The sequence below is a fragment of the Stegodyphus dumicola genome, chromosome 2 (genome assembly GCF_044657685.1).
Source record: "Stegodyphus dumicola isolate Sdum_Otavi_A_Nest chromosome 2, ASM4465768v1".
NCBI classification, from domain to species: Eukaryota; Metazoa; Arthropoda; class Arachnida; order Araneae; family Eresidae; genus Stegodyphus; species Stegodyphus dumicola.
This window is the reverse complement of record NC_140769.1, coordinates 34332970-34349551: the sequence shown is the minus strand read 5'-3', so window position 1 is coordinate 34349551 and position 16582 is coordinate 34332970. Positions and strand designations below refer to the sequence as shown.

The 16582-nt window shown below is 33.8% G+C and overlaps 1 protein-coding gene and 1 long non-coding RNA gene across 3 annotated transcripts in view; one reads left to right on the top strand and one right to left on the bottom strand.

Moving 5' to 3' along the window:
- The window catches only part of LOC118203019 (patched domain-containing protein 3-like), a 331935-nt gene that overhangs the window by 75784 nt on the left and 239569 nt on the right, over positions 1 to 16582 (top strand). Inside the window, exon 1 of one of the 2 annotated variants that reach the window (XM_085810562.1) lies at positions 9688 to 9864. The exons of the other annotated variant lie outside the window; for it this stretch is intronic. The gene's annotated coding sequence lies outside the window, so the exon portion shown is untranslated. Of the gene's footprint in view, positions 1 to 9687; positions 9865 to 16582 lie in introns of those variants that run through there. 2 annotated transcript variants of the gene reach the window in all.
- The window catches only part of LOC118200771 (uncharacterized), a 123959-nt gene that overhangs the window by 38470 nt on the left and 68907 nt on the right, over positions 1 to 16582 (bottom strand). The window lies entirely within an intron of this gene.

Here is a 16582-nt window from a genome sequence, read left to right as displayed (position 1 = left end):
ATCAGTGAGCCCAATCTGGGCCCACCTGGTTTTCGCCGTTCGATTTTAGGCAAGATTTCAAGGTAAAAATTTAAAACTAACATAAAATAAGAAGATTAGCATCATAGAAATTTCTTTTCAGACAATTCCTTTTATACCCTAAAAAAAATCTGGAAGATTTCTTTGAAATATGAGGGTCTTAAAAAACTAAACACGGCTAAAAGATAAGGACTGGTTTATACTGAGCTGCCATTTACTATAAATAAAGAAGGTTCAGAGTAACCTATAGTAACCTATAAATCCTTTTTCATTCAATTTTTCTGTGCGTACAGAAGGAAATTTTTAGGTGTGCCCATACCGGGCACACCGTGCCACAAAGGGTTAGAGCCGGTAATGAAACATAGCACTAGCAAGATGTAGCTACAGGTGTGAGAAAAGGTAAAAGTACGAAGGACCGATGTCGGGGCTATATGTTGGGTGTGGCAAAAGATCCTTCGAATCCGTACAAAATCCAGCCGGTGATGTAGACACATGTAGTCTTGCGTTATCTTTGTGTGTGTGTGTGATTATGGCAAAGCCTCGAGGGCTATCTGCCTAAGAGGAGGGATGCCTTCGTGGAGGACTTTCTAAGGGAAACTGGCTCGTATACACGTTACACATGCGAAAAACCACGAAAATACCCATGCAGCCAGCCCGTTCGCGGGATTCGAACCTCGGACCGAACTACCAGTGTTCAGCGACTTTACCGCTCAGCCACTGGTGGGCCGACCTTGCGTTATCTTGATGGAACATTATTTTTTTTGCTCCGGAACACAGTTCGAACGTTTTTTGATGATAGCAGCTTCAACACGGATTAGCATCTCGCTGTATACCTTGCCATCGAGAGTTCTACCTTTTTGCAGATAGTTTTTATGGATAATACCACTGCAATCCCACTAGATACAAAGCATGATCTTTTTGTTACTCAAAGTTGCATTACTCGATTTTGTTACTCAAAGTTACTCGTTGCACTTCGCGACGCTGCTGACGAGCTCACTGGGCGCAGACCAACCCCTTTTCGCCCTGTGTTATTGAAGTAAACCCACTTTTCATCACAAGTGATGATCTGGTCCAGAATTTTGTCCTTGCGTTGATATTCGAGCAGATTAGTGCAGGTCCGAACACGTCTGCCTTATCTGCTAGAGTCAGGTCATGCGGCACCCAGCGACTGAACTTGAACGTCAAGTTTATGTGATGTAGAGCGCGACTAATGGCATAGCACCAACGTCTAACTCTTTAAACGTTAGTGGCTCCTTAGACGCTCTCGAGTGGTTTACATAGTGATCTTCTTCCACAAGTTCTCGCAAGCGGGCCTCATCAACATCAATAGGCCATCCAGACTGGTCTGCTTCTTGAATGTCATAGTCCTTGTTTTTGGTCTTTTGGTACCAAACCTTCAAAGTTTCATATGACGCAACATTGGTACCTAAAGCTGTACACATCATTTTGTTACATTCTGTAGCTGACTTTTTGCAACAGGACTGGAAGTAAATGGTGGTTCTGATCTGGTAGCGTGATGGTTTCATTTCAGACACCTTAGTGATAACAGTAATTTTTTTACAAATTTCATAATACAGTGTTCTAAATAAAGTCTCTTTCTATGAAATGCCAAAAATCATTTGACAAAATATGATTGAATACTCTAACACGAACAGTTTGCCCAGATGATATTCGTGGTGGCGAGAAAGTTTCGTTAAAACTCGAAAGTTACTATTTTTGAATACCGAAAGGGAAGTATCCAATTTAAAATGAATAATAAAGAAGCTATTGCAAAATTAAGTTTGTAGCTTGTTTTCATATTTTTTATCTTATATATCGGGGGAGGCCAAAGTGCGGCTCGCGAGCCTGATACGGCTCTTGCAGGCAATTTGTGCGGCTCATGCATATAAAATTTATGTATGAAACATGGTAAACGAAAACTATTCAGTGTTCAAAAGGAAGAAATTAATTAGTTAAGACTCTTTTTACAAAGTGATCAGGGATTTCTTTCTATTTAAAACCTCCTCCGCTACTTCTATAATGATGTAAAATGAACTTGTGGCTTTTAGAAAATCTAGTTGCGACCCTCGAACATTCCTGAATTCAAACGTGCGGCGCTTACTGACATGAAGTTTGGCCAACTCTGTTATATATGAATAAATAGGAAGTAAATAACAGCTCTAAACCCAACCAGTTGCGCGTTAATAGCACTGCATTATTAGCATCACTTGTTGCTGCTATCGGCAAAAAGTAACATTATGACAACTTGTTGCTACTATCGGCAACAAGTAGCGTTATTACAACTTGTTGCTACTATCAGTGTTGGTAACAAAGCAAAATAAATTTAAATAATGCGCTTTATATTCTTAACAGACCATATGCAATAATTAAAAATCAGAATCATAGTGGTAAATTTCATGAAAGGTATAAAAATTGTTGAAACAAAAATAAAAAGGATTTACTTATTTTGTTGCCACAACTCCCTAGTGACGACGCAACGAAGGATGTAAATTATTTATTTCCATTTTTACTTCCTTGTACGAAGTAAAAAGGAAGTATTGTAATCGCGAAGACCTTCAGGCATTATATTTCAACGAAAATATTCATTTTGACCGCTATCAAATGCAATTTAAGGATATTTTTGCGTGACATCCGTACGTAAGGAGAGAATGAAGGACTCTTTTCCCCCAAAAAATTATAAATTAAAAAAGTTATGATTTAAAATTTCGCGGCATCTGTGCGTACGTATGTATGTATGTACGTACGTATGTACGTATCTCGCATAACTCAAAAACGCGTAGACTTAGAGCATTGAAATTTTGTATATAGGTTTGCTATAGCATGCAGATGTTCACCTTGTATTTTGGTTGCAATCGGCCGCAGCAAAAATATATAAATACATGTACATATCCACTCTGTTACTCAGCTCAGGAATCAGAGTTTCTTTATTCTTATATATTTGTAAATTGGGCACTTTTTGCTTAACAAATGATTGAATTATGCTGTTCTTACCTTCCGGTTAAGGTTTCTATGCCTTTATTAAATCTGCATGCAATATTTTTAGAATAATTAACAAATTAAAAGTTGTTTAACTGCCGCCAAGCCTTTTGCAATGGCGGCAATGTTTGTTTACATTTGAAACAGCAGAATAGTAGATTTTTTGCCAATCTAGAGAAAGTAAGTTTGGCAAAAACAAAGATAACGTCTTCTTTTATTATTGTGAATTAAATCATGCTTAATTCATTCCGGAATTTATTCCAGGAAATAAGCGTTCAAGATTTACTTCATAATTTTAAATACAGATATTTTGAGTTGTTAATATATATTTGACTTGTCGCGAAGTGAAAACTGAATTAATTGAATGAGAAATACTGAACAGTCTGTGAAAAACTTTTTTAGTCCAAAGATGCTTTATTCCTGAAGGACTATTGCTTTCGTTTTGCGATTTTGCGTTGAATCACTATAAATATCCGTTTCACTTCTCAAACTGTTGCCACCAAATGAAAGAGTCTTGCATTATATTTGAAGAAATTAAATAATGAAAATTCTGCATAAATATATGTCTATTTCTCGTATTACGATAAAACAACGGTACATAGAGCCATCGAATTTTGAATGACGTAATCTTTCTACGAGTATGGGCATGTGGAAGACCAAATTTGAAATTTGGAATTTGTTTTATTATCGATTTCATATTTTGTAAAACTTTAACGAATTTTTGATTAACAAACTCAAGGATTTCAAAGCGAGCAATGGCAACACTCTAAGGGGGGGAAAAAACCTTTTTATTTCCAGCGCGCGGAACTGTGTATCGGAAATTCTAAAGATAGGCTCATTTTAAAATTATTTTGCGACATTGCTATTGAACTGAGTTTTATGGTTTTGCAAAGAACATGATATTTAATAAATAAAGGTAACACACAAAATGTTAAAAGATCGCCCCTTTGGACGTAATTTAAAATCTGAAAACTGCAGATTTTTTTTTTCTTAATTTTTTTATGCATCGTTTTAGATTTATTATAGTATTTGAATAGAATATTAGGCAACGATTAGATAATTCTTAAGATGGTATAAATTTTGTGCATTCTGAGTTAAAAATTGAAAAATTGAACGCCGTTAAGCGAACCTAGGGCCAGAGTATTGCTATGGTAAACAAATATAGTGAATTTTAACGAGTGTATTTATTCTAGTGTGGTTTATGCGCTAATGACGAAATAAATTTAATTCAGTCGAATACGTTTAAATGAAATGCAAGAAAAAAATGCGTACACTTTAATATTCCGTACGAGGAAGTCATGTGGTGTACACATCAGATTTTTATTTTTAGTTTTAACATTTTTGTACCTTACATTCAATTTACCACTATGCTTCTGGCTTTTTATTATTACATATGATTTGTTCATAATTGAATATCGGATGGATATTAAAGATATTAATTTAATTTTTTTAAATTTATTTTGCGTCATATATATATTTCTTCCGCTTCTAGGTTTTCATATTTTTTCCCTTAGAAAATGTGCGACAAATATTAACATATTTCGTCTCTGTCGTAATAAGAAGTTAGGTTACTTAATTACGGCAAAGCCTGAAGGGCTATCTGCCTAAGGGAAGGGATGCCTTCGTGGAGGACTTTCTAAGGGAAACTAGCTCGTATACACGTTACACATGGGGAAAACCACAAAAACACCCATGCAGCCAGCCTGTTCGCGGGAGTCGAACCTCGGACCGAACTACCAGTGTGCAGCGACTTTACCGCTCGGCCGCTGGTGGACTATGTCGTAATAAGAAGACGTATTGCTGTATATATGTTTTTCAGACTCTATTCTAATTTGTCGTGTATTTTAGTTTTGTTTTATTTGCTTGTTGCATATTGATATATATAATTACTTTCTTTTACAACATTTATTTGAGAAATATTTCATTTTAATCCTATGGCCAGACATTCGATCGGAAGAAGTTGGTAGAGTATAGCCGAAACTATCGATGGGTTTGCCATCTCATCGCTGTGAGCAATACCAAAGGTTCACAGGCGGTAAACGGTATTGAATTTGCGAGAAAGGAAATGCCCACACAAAAAGAGTGTCTTGTTCAAGATCCTTGCGGAAGCATCGAATCCGCCCCCTAGAGATCTGACTAGCAGTCACTTCCGCTAACTACTATATTGCGTTTCTCTAAACCAGACACTTGAAGGTGATTACCGCTCTTTTCCATTTGCAATCGTAGCATGTCGTCACCTCATTGCATGTGTTTTCGTCGTCTCATTTGAGAAAGTTGTTCAAATCTGCCTTCATTTGTGCGCTTTTCACTAAGCGAAGCATGTTAAACGAAAATGGAATGAGGGAAATAATAGGCGACTCGAACCATCCGCCGCAGTTTTCATTTCCGTGGTTACGAGGCAAGTCGGAAGAAGGTAAATAAACTTGAAGTTACTATTTTAACCTTGAAATAACAAACTATAGACCTTCTAAGGTGCCATTTTGAAATCATTAATTGTAATCAAGAAATATCCCTATCGCCGGGATGTCGCTGTTAGCAGTGTCCGGCTCGATGATACTTAGGCCTCATGGGCGCATGACAGCGTAAATTTGGGAGGAGTCGGAAATGGAAAGGGGGGTGACAACGAGACGTCACAAGGTATGAATTCATCAAACTAAAGACCTGGAGAGATGTTGACCGAGTGGATAATCGAATATTTTAAGTGTTCATAATGAGTGGATAATTGTAATAAAGTAAAACCAATAAATAGAAACAGAAATACATTGAACCCATCAAATTTTATTTAAGAATTAAGATTTCTTCCAAGATAGTACTAGAAGTGAGGATAATATTGCAGAGTCATTAGGTATTTTTTGGAGGCCTGAGAGATGAAAAATTAGCAAACGCCTTCGCCGGGAATCGAACCACGGACCTCTGGAATACCGGCCCAGCGTGCTACCGTTACACCACGAAAGCACGCTAGGGAAGTGGGAGAAATACCTTATAATATATTTGAATCTCGAATCTCATGAATCTTACTAAAAGTTCCTAATTCGAAAATTCGAGTCATTTTCGTCAATCGAATCTTGCCTTGTGTGTGTATTTAATTATGGCAAAGCACACTAGGGCTATCTGCCTAAGGGGAGGGATGCCTTCGTGGAGGACTTTCTAAGGGAAACTGGCTCGTATACACGTTACACATGAGGAAAACCACGAAAACACTCATGCAGCCAGCCCGTTCGCGGGATTCGAACCTCGGACCGAACTACCAGTGTTCAGCGACTTTACCGCTCGGCCGCTGGTGGGCCCGAATCTTGCCTTGAGAAAATTGTTTATGTTTACACTCAATTGCTATATGTCTCAACTGTTGAAAGTTAATTTCATATATTCAGAAGAAACGTTGATTAACAAGGAAGAAAAAAAAAAAAAAAAAAAAGAAAGAAAGAAAAGAAAAGAAAAGGAAAAAAACGTTATTGCAGTTTCAACGGGCTGTGATCAATAATATCAGACCATAAAGTCCTGATTGCAACAAGTTGTTTGTTTGTTCGTAAAACCTTCAAGATCAGCGTGTATGAATGTTAACTTTTGCAGTAATCCTGTACTTCTCTGCACTTGTTTTAATTTTGAAAAACTCTGGGGAAATGAAAAAAGATTCTGAATCTTATTGTGAATTGAATATTTTTGTCAAATTGTCAAAAAAAATGACTCAAAGAATGACTCATATCATTTTTCTAAATTTAAGAGTTTTAATTATATACTTCATTTACTCATTTTCATTTGTATCTTTTTTAACAACTATAAAATTTTTTTAATTATATTTTTGAATTTGTTTTCCGTTAAAGCAGGAAATTTTTCATTAAAAACTTTCATTGTGGTATAAAGGTTTTTTTTATTACTATTATCATTATTATTACTATTATGTGAAGACTTAATAATGTGAATACGAGCCAGTTTTGGAAAGTCCACCACAGTGGTATCACTACCCTTACACAGTTGTCACACCCTTACACAGTTTACACAGCCTCGCGTGTTTTACCATATTCGAATAACCAAACATAACTTTATGTCAAATATTAGAGATATTCGAGAACATTTTAGAATTCGAATTCAAGAAATGTAGAACTGTAAAGGATATTGTCTCTTGAGGTGCAGGTGTGATAAAAAAACGAGAAACAAAACGTACCAGAAACTATTTTATGTGTTTACTATAATCAGAACTAAGTAATTCAAATAAACGGTGTAGAGATATTTTAAGATTTAAAGTCTGAGAAAAATCATACATAATCCTTCAGTTGTCCCATCCCTAACCATGTGACATGCACTGATGTGCGTATAAATATGCATTAAACCTATAATTTCCCTGTTGGAATAATTTTGACTGGGTTAACATTTAAATCTTAATTAATGTTTACAGGAAATGCATTAATTTAATAAATATGTAAAATATTATAATCATTTAATGTATGTTTCATCGTCAGTTTTGCATCGAACTTTAATACTCTCTTGTATAAACTTTTGCAAGCCATGCGTTTTGCTCTGCATAATCACATAGTTTACAACTAACTCCATTGCTTTTCCCTTCAGGATATCATAATTCGTTAATCAGCGGATACAATACTTCTACAATGACAAATATTTTCATGGGCCAATGGGAAATTACAATGGAATTCAAACAAACCACTTTCTAACTCTTCGCAATGACCTTGAAAATATCTGGACATTGTCTCTGGGATGTGGCTCTTGAACAATGAAGAGAGACAAGGCCTGTCTTCTCAGAGAAAGTAAAGTTCATTAACTCGTTCATAGTTCGGTGACGTTAACACAAAGGTCATTACGTAAATAACGTCGGTTCGTTGACTTATAATACAAGTCTTATTGACCATAGTTTGTGATGATGAGTTAAATTTAAAGAATTTATTTACGTGAGATTAAATTCAGATTTTAGGATAAGTTCACCTATAGGGAAATTTCGACACGTGAAACTTACCTTAGATTTTAGAAGATAATGCTATTTAATAAAAAGCATAGAGCTATCAAACTGCCCCGCCCACTTTTTTTTCTTCATTGTTAAAGAAGTTTTGTAATCGCGACAAATTTCGGGTATCATATTTCAGTGAAAATATCCATTCCTCTTAAATCCATTTCAACAATATTCCTGCCTGACATCTGTACGTACGAACAAAACAAAGGCATATTTTTTTTTTTCAAAACCCATTATAAAATGGATTTAAAATGGATTCCGAAGAATTTATTTCTTGATGTCTGTGTGTACCATACGTACATATGTATGTATCTTACATAACTTAAAAAACGAGTAGCCACAAATATCATAAAAATGATTTAAAATGGATTCAAAAGAAATTTTTTCGTGGCGTCTGTACGTGCGTATATATGCATGTATCTAGCATAATACAAAAACGAGTAGCCCCAGAACGTAGAAATTTTGTATATGGGACTGCTATAACATGTAGTTGTGCCTTTTTGGTTGCAATCGGCAGGACCAAACCTGTTACTCGGCTCGGTAAGCCTTTAGTTTTTTTATCTTCGTATGTTGGTAATTTGTGCATGTTTTGCTTTGAACGTGATTAAATTATGTTGTTCTTATATTCAGGCTAAAGTTTTTATACTTTAATTACTCTGCATGCAGTAGTTGTACAATTATCAAAAATTTAAAAGTGGCGCTAAGCCTAATGTGGCCGCCATTTGTTAATTTGAAACTCTTAGTAGAATAGTGAATTAAGTCAGTTGGTGCGCCAACTTCAGTGTCTCTTTGTCGAGTGGGACCTAAAGTTAACTTTCAGTTTTGTGCACCGAAAAATCTGTCTTCGTTCCCGCTGGCCGAATTTCTTGTTTTTGTGTGCAAACTCTAATTTTAATTGTAAAAAAAAAAAAAAAAAAGAAAAGAAAAAAAAAAAAAAAACAATCAGTTGTACCTGACGTTTTATGTTTTTCTGTATTTTGCAATTTTTAATGAAGATGTTTTGAGTTTTATGTATTTTTACCTTGCCGAGATATGAGAACTGAATTAATTGAATGAGAAATATATCTCTGATAAAATTCGGGGAAATAATTTTAAACGAAACGCAGCAAAAAATATTAATAGGCTTTACGAGAAAGTTATGGAGTCGTTATCAGATATTTTAATAATGTGTTGATGAGATACACAAAATACCATAGGACACTGATCTGCGTAATAAAAAGTAAAAGCTGTATTGCAAGTTTGGGTAGCATTCACTGAACATTCGATTGTCTAATCGAAGTTAATGACTTTTACTTTTCTAATAATCTCAAATGGCTCATAATAAAGGATATTGTGTCTTGAGGTGCAGGTGTGATAAAAACGAGAAACAAAACGTACCAGAAACTATTTTATGTGTTTACTATAATCAAAACTAGGTAATTCAAATAAACGGTGTAGAGATATTTTAGGATTTAAAGTCTGAGAAAAATCATACCTCACCTTCAGTTGGATACGTGATCTACAGCTTTTAATTTACAAGCAAAAACGCATTTAATTACGTTTGGCCTCTTTCCTGGCTTTTTATTACCACTGTTTGGCTTTAAATAAAGAATTTAATGTGATATCTCTGATGCTGTAAGTTTGCTTGAAAGGATGTCTGATTGGCCAATCGCCAAAAGCTATTTAGCTAGCAGTTTTTAGTCTGGTAATTGACACCACATGATCCTCGTGATGCGGAACGAGAGTAACCAAAGTTCTACCGGATGAGCATTATGGAAGACGCGAGATTAATAACTGTTCCGAAACGGAAGGAGATTTTGTTGCTTACGAGTTGTTTTTCATTATGGTTGTGCAACGGACTCGAAACTTCCAAATTGTGATATGAAGCAATATTTAAAGAACATGCTTTTGAAAACTCTATTTGTTCCAAGGTAAGAAGTATCAGAAATTAATTGATGAATATGAATTAATATCGCTTACTACCTTAAAACCAATCCGCGCTAATCATTTACCTTCTGATGAAGTTAGTAATATAAGTAACCTAGCTGAAGTTCCAATTATTAGAAAATTTTCCTTCAACAACAATTATTTAGAAAAGTGATCTTTCTCCACCTGGGCAGCTTTTCTTCATAAATTCTTTCTAGTAGCTCATAAACATTGCCCAAAATGCAGAAAATCAATAAGTTTGACTTTTTTATTATAGTTGTTTTTATTGCAGTACGTATTATTGTTTATAAGATCTTTTTTATTTTCTTGTACGAAGTAAAGTATTGTAATCGCGAAACATTTCGGGTATCGTATTTCAACACAAATATCCATTTTGACTACTATCAAATTCAATTTAAACGATGTTTTTCAGTCACATCTGTACGTAAGGACAGAATAAAAGACTCCTTTTTCCAAAACGAATTGTGAAATGAGTTTAAAATGGATTCAGAAGAGATTTTTTTCGTAACGTCTATATGTACGGACGGACGCATGTATGTATCTCGTACAACTCAAAAACGAGTGGCCTTAGAACGTTGAAATTTTGTATATGCGACTGCTATAACATGTAGATGTACACCTCCCTTTTTGTTTGTAATCGGCCGCACCAAATATACATATTTATATACCCACTGTGTTACTCGGCTCGCTGAGTTTTTTATTCTTATGTGTTTCTAAATTGTGCATTTTTTTGCTTGAAAAGTGATTGATTTATATTGTTATGTTCCGTTTAAGGTTTTTAAGCCTTTATCTAATCTGCATGCAATAGTTGTAGAATTATCAACAATTTAAAAGTTGTTTAAGTTCTACTAAGCCTAACGACGACGCCGTTTGTTTACATTTGTAACTTAGCAGTATAGTGAATTAAGTCAGTTTCTGCACTAACTTCAGTATCTTTTTGCCGAGAGGGGCCAAGCGTTTTGTGCACCAAAGAATCTGTCTTTCTGCCTAATTTTAATTATTTTAAACTCTAATTTTAATTGTAAAAATTGTTTTTAACAGTTTTTAATTCTATTTGGGGTTTTAGGTTTTCCTGGTATTTTACAATTTTTAAGGAAGATGTTTTAAGTTTTTATACATTTTTTCCTTGCCGCGAAGTGGAAACTGAATTTATTGAATCAGAAATGTATCTGTAATGAAATTCGGGGAAATAATAAATGAAATGCAGCAAAAAATGTGCATAATTTAATAGGCATTACAGGCAAGTCAGGTGGCGTGCACATCAGATTTTTTCAATATAAAGAACAGCGAAATTGTAAATAATAGCACAATTCTGTGATTTCTTCCCTTTATAGATGAAATTAGGTACTCCGAATAACTGAGAATAGTTTAGATCTTGCATTTTAACTTGTAACTGATTTTGATACCACACTTTTCTTATCTTAATTAAATATTTGTGCATTATAGATGAAGAATTTATTTTTGTTGTAAACAAGTCCGGGTCCAAAATTTTTGGCGCTTTATAACTGTTAGTCAGTTGAGGTATAATATAATTAAAGATATGAATAATTCAAAGAGAATTATACATTTATTTAGTTGTGGCTTGCTAGAATAACTTAAACGGTTGTCTATTTCACCTGTGTTTCGAACCGGCCTGAGTTGTAAAATCCTTGAAATAGCCCACTGTCGAGTGATATTCTTATTAAAACAAATCTGTTAAAGTTTACAAAAAAGCATTGCATTTGCTTCGCATATTTAAAATTCAAACGAATAAGACGCACATTAGTTAGAATAAGTATATAATAATAGGTAAAATTCCCATCTTTGAAGTTCCAAATAGCGAAATACAACGGAACACACACACAAAAAAAAAAAAAAAAAAAAAAAAAAAAAATTCTTTTTCCATCGGAAGAAAATTATTTCACGTAAACTGTTTAATCTAAATAAATTGTTGGTCACATAAGTACTTTTTTTTAAGTTATTATTAGCAGAACGGGGAGGTAGCCCAGAAGGGTTATTAGTTTCGAAACGGCATTTTGTGTTATTTTAGTATTAATATCCATTCACTATAAATTCAAACTGTTGCCACCAAATATTATCTCCCTGCATTATATTTAAAGGAATAAAATAATGAAGAATCTGTATGAATGCATGTATGTTTCTCGCACTGTGAAAAAACGACGACATCTAGAGCCATCAAATTCTGAATAGCGTAATCCTCCACCCGAACATGTGCACCTGGACGCTCGAATTTCGAATTTGCTTCATTATCTATTTCATATTTTTTAAAACTTTAAAGAATATTTGATTATCAAACTCCACAATTTCAAAGCGACTAATGGCACCGCTGTACGGAAAATAATATTTTTATTTCCAGCGCGAGATTGTCTGTCGGAAATTTTGAAGATATGATGTTTTTAAATTTTTTTTGATATTTCTGGTGAATTTTATTTTCTGTGATTTAACTGCAAAGAACATGATATTTCATAAATAACAATTCACACACACACACACACACACACACACACACACACACACAAAAAAAAAAAAAAAAAAAAAAAAAAAAAAATTTAAAAAAACGCCCTTTTAGGCGTAATATAAAATCTGAAAGCTTTCAGATTTTATTTTATTTTTATTTATTTATTTATTTTGTCTGTGTGAGATTTAAATCTTTGAAATGTTTTCTATGTGATGCAAAATGTACGGAAAAAAATTTAATCATTTACTAAACTCAGTTTTGATATTTATTTCCATAAAAGTTGTTTCTAAAGTTAAATATCGAAACCTGTTAGACAAAAACAAAAATATTTCTACTTAGGAATACACATACGTTACTCAAACCTATTATTGGTATTTATTAAACCTATTATTGGTATTTAGTAGTTAATGTATTTCTGTAATCACTTTTTTAAGAATTGTTTACTATTTCTAGACTTTTAAACGTAATTTCAAAAGCTTCATTTGATATTCATATCTTTTTTCCATAAAATCTTTCAAAATAAATTAATTAATTTTATGCGACTATTTTCTAGTGTAATCTATTGAATTTGGATAAGCTGTTAAATATGATAAATTAATATGAGACATCTCGGTGACTATGTTATTTATTTATTTCTGACCACTATGCAATGCTAACTATCGTTTCAGACTGTGAGATAGTTAATGCGTAACTTTTTAAAACAAAAAAGATATATTTCATTACCATGACTTTTTGTTTTTGACTAAAAATAATAACAAATAAAAAAAATCTGAAACCTTTCAAATTTTTCAGACCTTTTAGAATTTCCGATACACCGTCTCTTGCGCTGGAGATAATTTTTTTTTCGTACAATGTTGCTAGTGCTCGTTTTGAAATCGTTGAGTTTCTTAATCAAAAATTCGTTAAAGTTTTACAGAGTAGAAAATCGATAATAAAACAAACTCCAAATTCCAAATTTGGGCTTCCAGATGCTCATATTCGAGTGGAGGACTAGGTTATTCAGAATTTGATATTTCTAGGTATTCTCACAATGCGAGAAACATATACACATTTATGCAGATTCTTCATTATTTAATTTCTTTAAATATAATACAGAGCTCTAATATTTGGTGGCAACATTTGAAAAGTGAAACGCCCTTTATAGTGAACCAACAAAAAATGCCAAAACTAAATTAATAGGCCTTCTGTGCAAATTGCCCCTGTGGGCTAGTAATAAAAACAAAATAAATAAGTTCAGGTTCTGATTTTAATATTTGCGCTAAAGAGCTATTTTAAAATTTAGTAGGATTTACCAGTGAAATAGCAATGAAAATAGCATAGGTGGAACTGCGAAACATTTTATAGGATATTAGATGAATATAGTACGTTGCTGCTAACATGAGAACGTTCTGTATCTTCTCCGTCTTGGAAAATTTAAATATATGTCGTTGAATGTTTGTAAAAATGTTGAATGTTTTTAATTAGATATATCATGAACTTACCGTACTTTTTTTAAATCAATCCGATTAAAAAAAACGAGTATTCTTAAGTCTTAACAGTATTATTAACAGTATTGTTATATTTTTCTTAAGTATTCTTAACAGTATACTTATATCTATTGCTTTTAAATTGCTTACAGTGTTAATCCATATGAGACAGATTGAACCTTACATTTTACATTATCTTACATTTTTCGGAAAGGCAACAGACTCGAATGAAAAGTGAAAAATACAAAATCTTAAAAAAAAAAAAAAAAAAAAAAAAAAAATTCGAGACTAACAGCCCTTTTGGGCTAACAAACAATCGAATATTTAAAATTAGGCTTAAAAGGCAATTTTACTTTGGCGTGGAATGAAATTCTATCGATTCTGAGAGCGATCAGACATAGGTCCCTCTTTTCCCGTATATAAATAAAAGTCTGATAACCCTCAAATTCATTAACATATTATTCAAACTCTACTCCAGACGAACACTGATTTTTTGTCTAATTTTAAATTTTACATAGGCGTGGTCTCTTCTAATTGAAAGCATTGCCATTTGCAGACTTACAGCACAATTTACATGCAAAAATAACAGTTCACGAAATTTAACAAAACTTCAGATGGAATGCCTACCTAACACTCATTTTTACCTCTATTTTAATGTAAATTAATTTTTTACAGAATAGCGATTATAAGAGTGTATTGAGCAAATGAACAGTGTCTACAATTCAGGGATAAAAGAAATTCAGAAAACAAAAAGCATCCAATTGGTTCCCGTAGATATTAAAGATAACTTTTTCTTCTCAAATAAATACTTTCAGCTAGTGTTATTACATTCTTTTATATTTACCCTTCCATTTTCGTATTTTTTGTGGGTGAGAAAACAAAATAAGCAGAAACAGAAAATGCTAACTTTTAACAAAAGAATAAAATCTTGTAAATTTCTTGGAAGATTTTCCCCAGAAAAAATTATTTTTTACATGACATACTTGCTTTTGTATTTGCGTGTAAAAAATAAATAAATAAATATTGAAGGTTTCAGATTTTAACGGTGATCGAAAAGGGTTTGTTAACATAGGTTACGCTCTCGCTAAGCTAGCAGGCTACCTACTTCACTCACTCCTGCTACCCCTCTTTTCGTTTTCTTTGCACTAACGCCACGTACAGTTCAACGAAATATTTTAAGAACTGTGTTTATTGCTTTTAAATCGTTTAGTTTAATTACACAATAACCTTCCAGATTAAATTTGAGAGTTTCTTAGGTTTTACTAAATGGCACCATGTTGGAGTTTGGAAGATAAAAGTATTTTACTTTCGGGGGCGGCAACACATAGCTTTCATAGAGCCGAGTTTGTTAACTAAAATTAAAAGATAAATATCTGACATTTTTCCGAACGACAACAGTCTCGCGCCCTGCATTAAAAAAAATGGTTTATTTCGAACAATGTTGCCACTGCTCGCTTTCAAATAGCTAAGATTGCTAATCAAAAATTCATGAAAGTTTTACAAAATATGAAACAAATAATAAAAATTCGAAATTCAAAATTCGGGCCTCCAGATGCACACATTCAGGTGGAGGTCTACGTTATTCAAAATTTGATGGCTCTGGTACCGTTTTCTTTTCCTACAATGAGAGGAAAATACATACATGTGAATTCTTCATTATTTAATTTCTTTAAGACTAATGCAGGGCGGTAACATATATAAGGTATTTCTCCCACTTTCCTAGCGTGCCTTCGTGGTGTAGTGGTTCTGCACGCTGGGCCGGTATTCCCGAGGTCCGCGGTTCGATTCCCGGCGAAGGCGGTTGTTAATTTTTTATCTCTTCTGCTTCCAAATATACCTAATGTCTCTACACATATTTTGTGGCAACAATTTGAAAAGTAATACTCATTTTATAGTGAACCAACGCCAAATCGCATTTCGACACTAAAAGCCTCTTTTGGGCTTTTAATAAAAGGGCCTAGTTTGTTCAGTTCAGAAATGCATGAGTTAGTTCGCATCCTCATTTGTAACAATGCAGTGTTACTTAAATGTATTAAAATTTATTTCATAAACAGTCTATTGTGTGTTATAAGAGGACAACGGGTTTCTTTTGAATGAAAATTTGTGTATATTTTGACATATGTATTTGGTTGTAACGTAAGTTTTCTGCTGAAAAACGTTCTTAATAAAGTTAGAAAAAAAACATCAAAGCAGTATCTTTAGTGCAGGTAGTACTACTTAAATCTGTGATATTCTGCCATAGTTTTTGTAGTTTTTCAAAGCCATGGGCCGGAAAATTGGTGGCCACGAGTCCAAAAAACAGATCAACCTCATTTCGAACGTCCTGTGCAGAATTGAAGATAGCACCAGCAAGATGTAACTGCAGGTGGGAAAAACGGTAGAAGTCCGAAGGAACGTTGTTTGTACTATATGGCGGGTGTAGTAAAAGATCCCATTCGAATCCTTACAAAGTCCAGGCAGTAAATGCAGACACATGTCGTCTTGCATTATCTTCATGGAACACCACCTTTTTGCTCTGGAACTCAGTTCAAACGTTTTTCGTTGACAGTAGCTTTAACACGGACTAGCATCTCGCTTTACACCTTACGATCGAGGGTTCTACCTTTTTCCAGATACTCTTTATGAATAATATCACGGCAATCCCACCAGATACAAAGCATGATCTTATGATCATTTTGTTACTCAACTTGAGCTTCCCGACGCTGCTGATGGGCTCACCGGACGCAGACCAACCGCCTTTTCGCCCTGTGTTGTTAAAGTAAATCCACTTTTCATCAC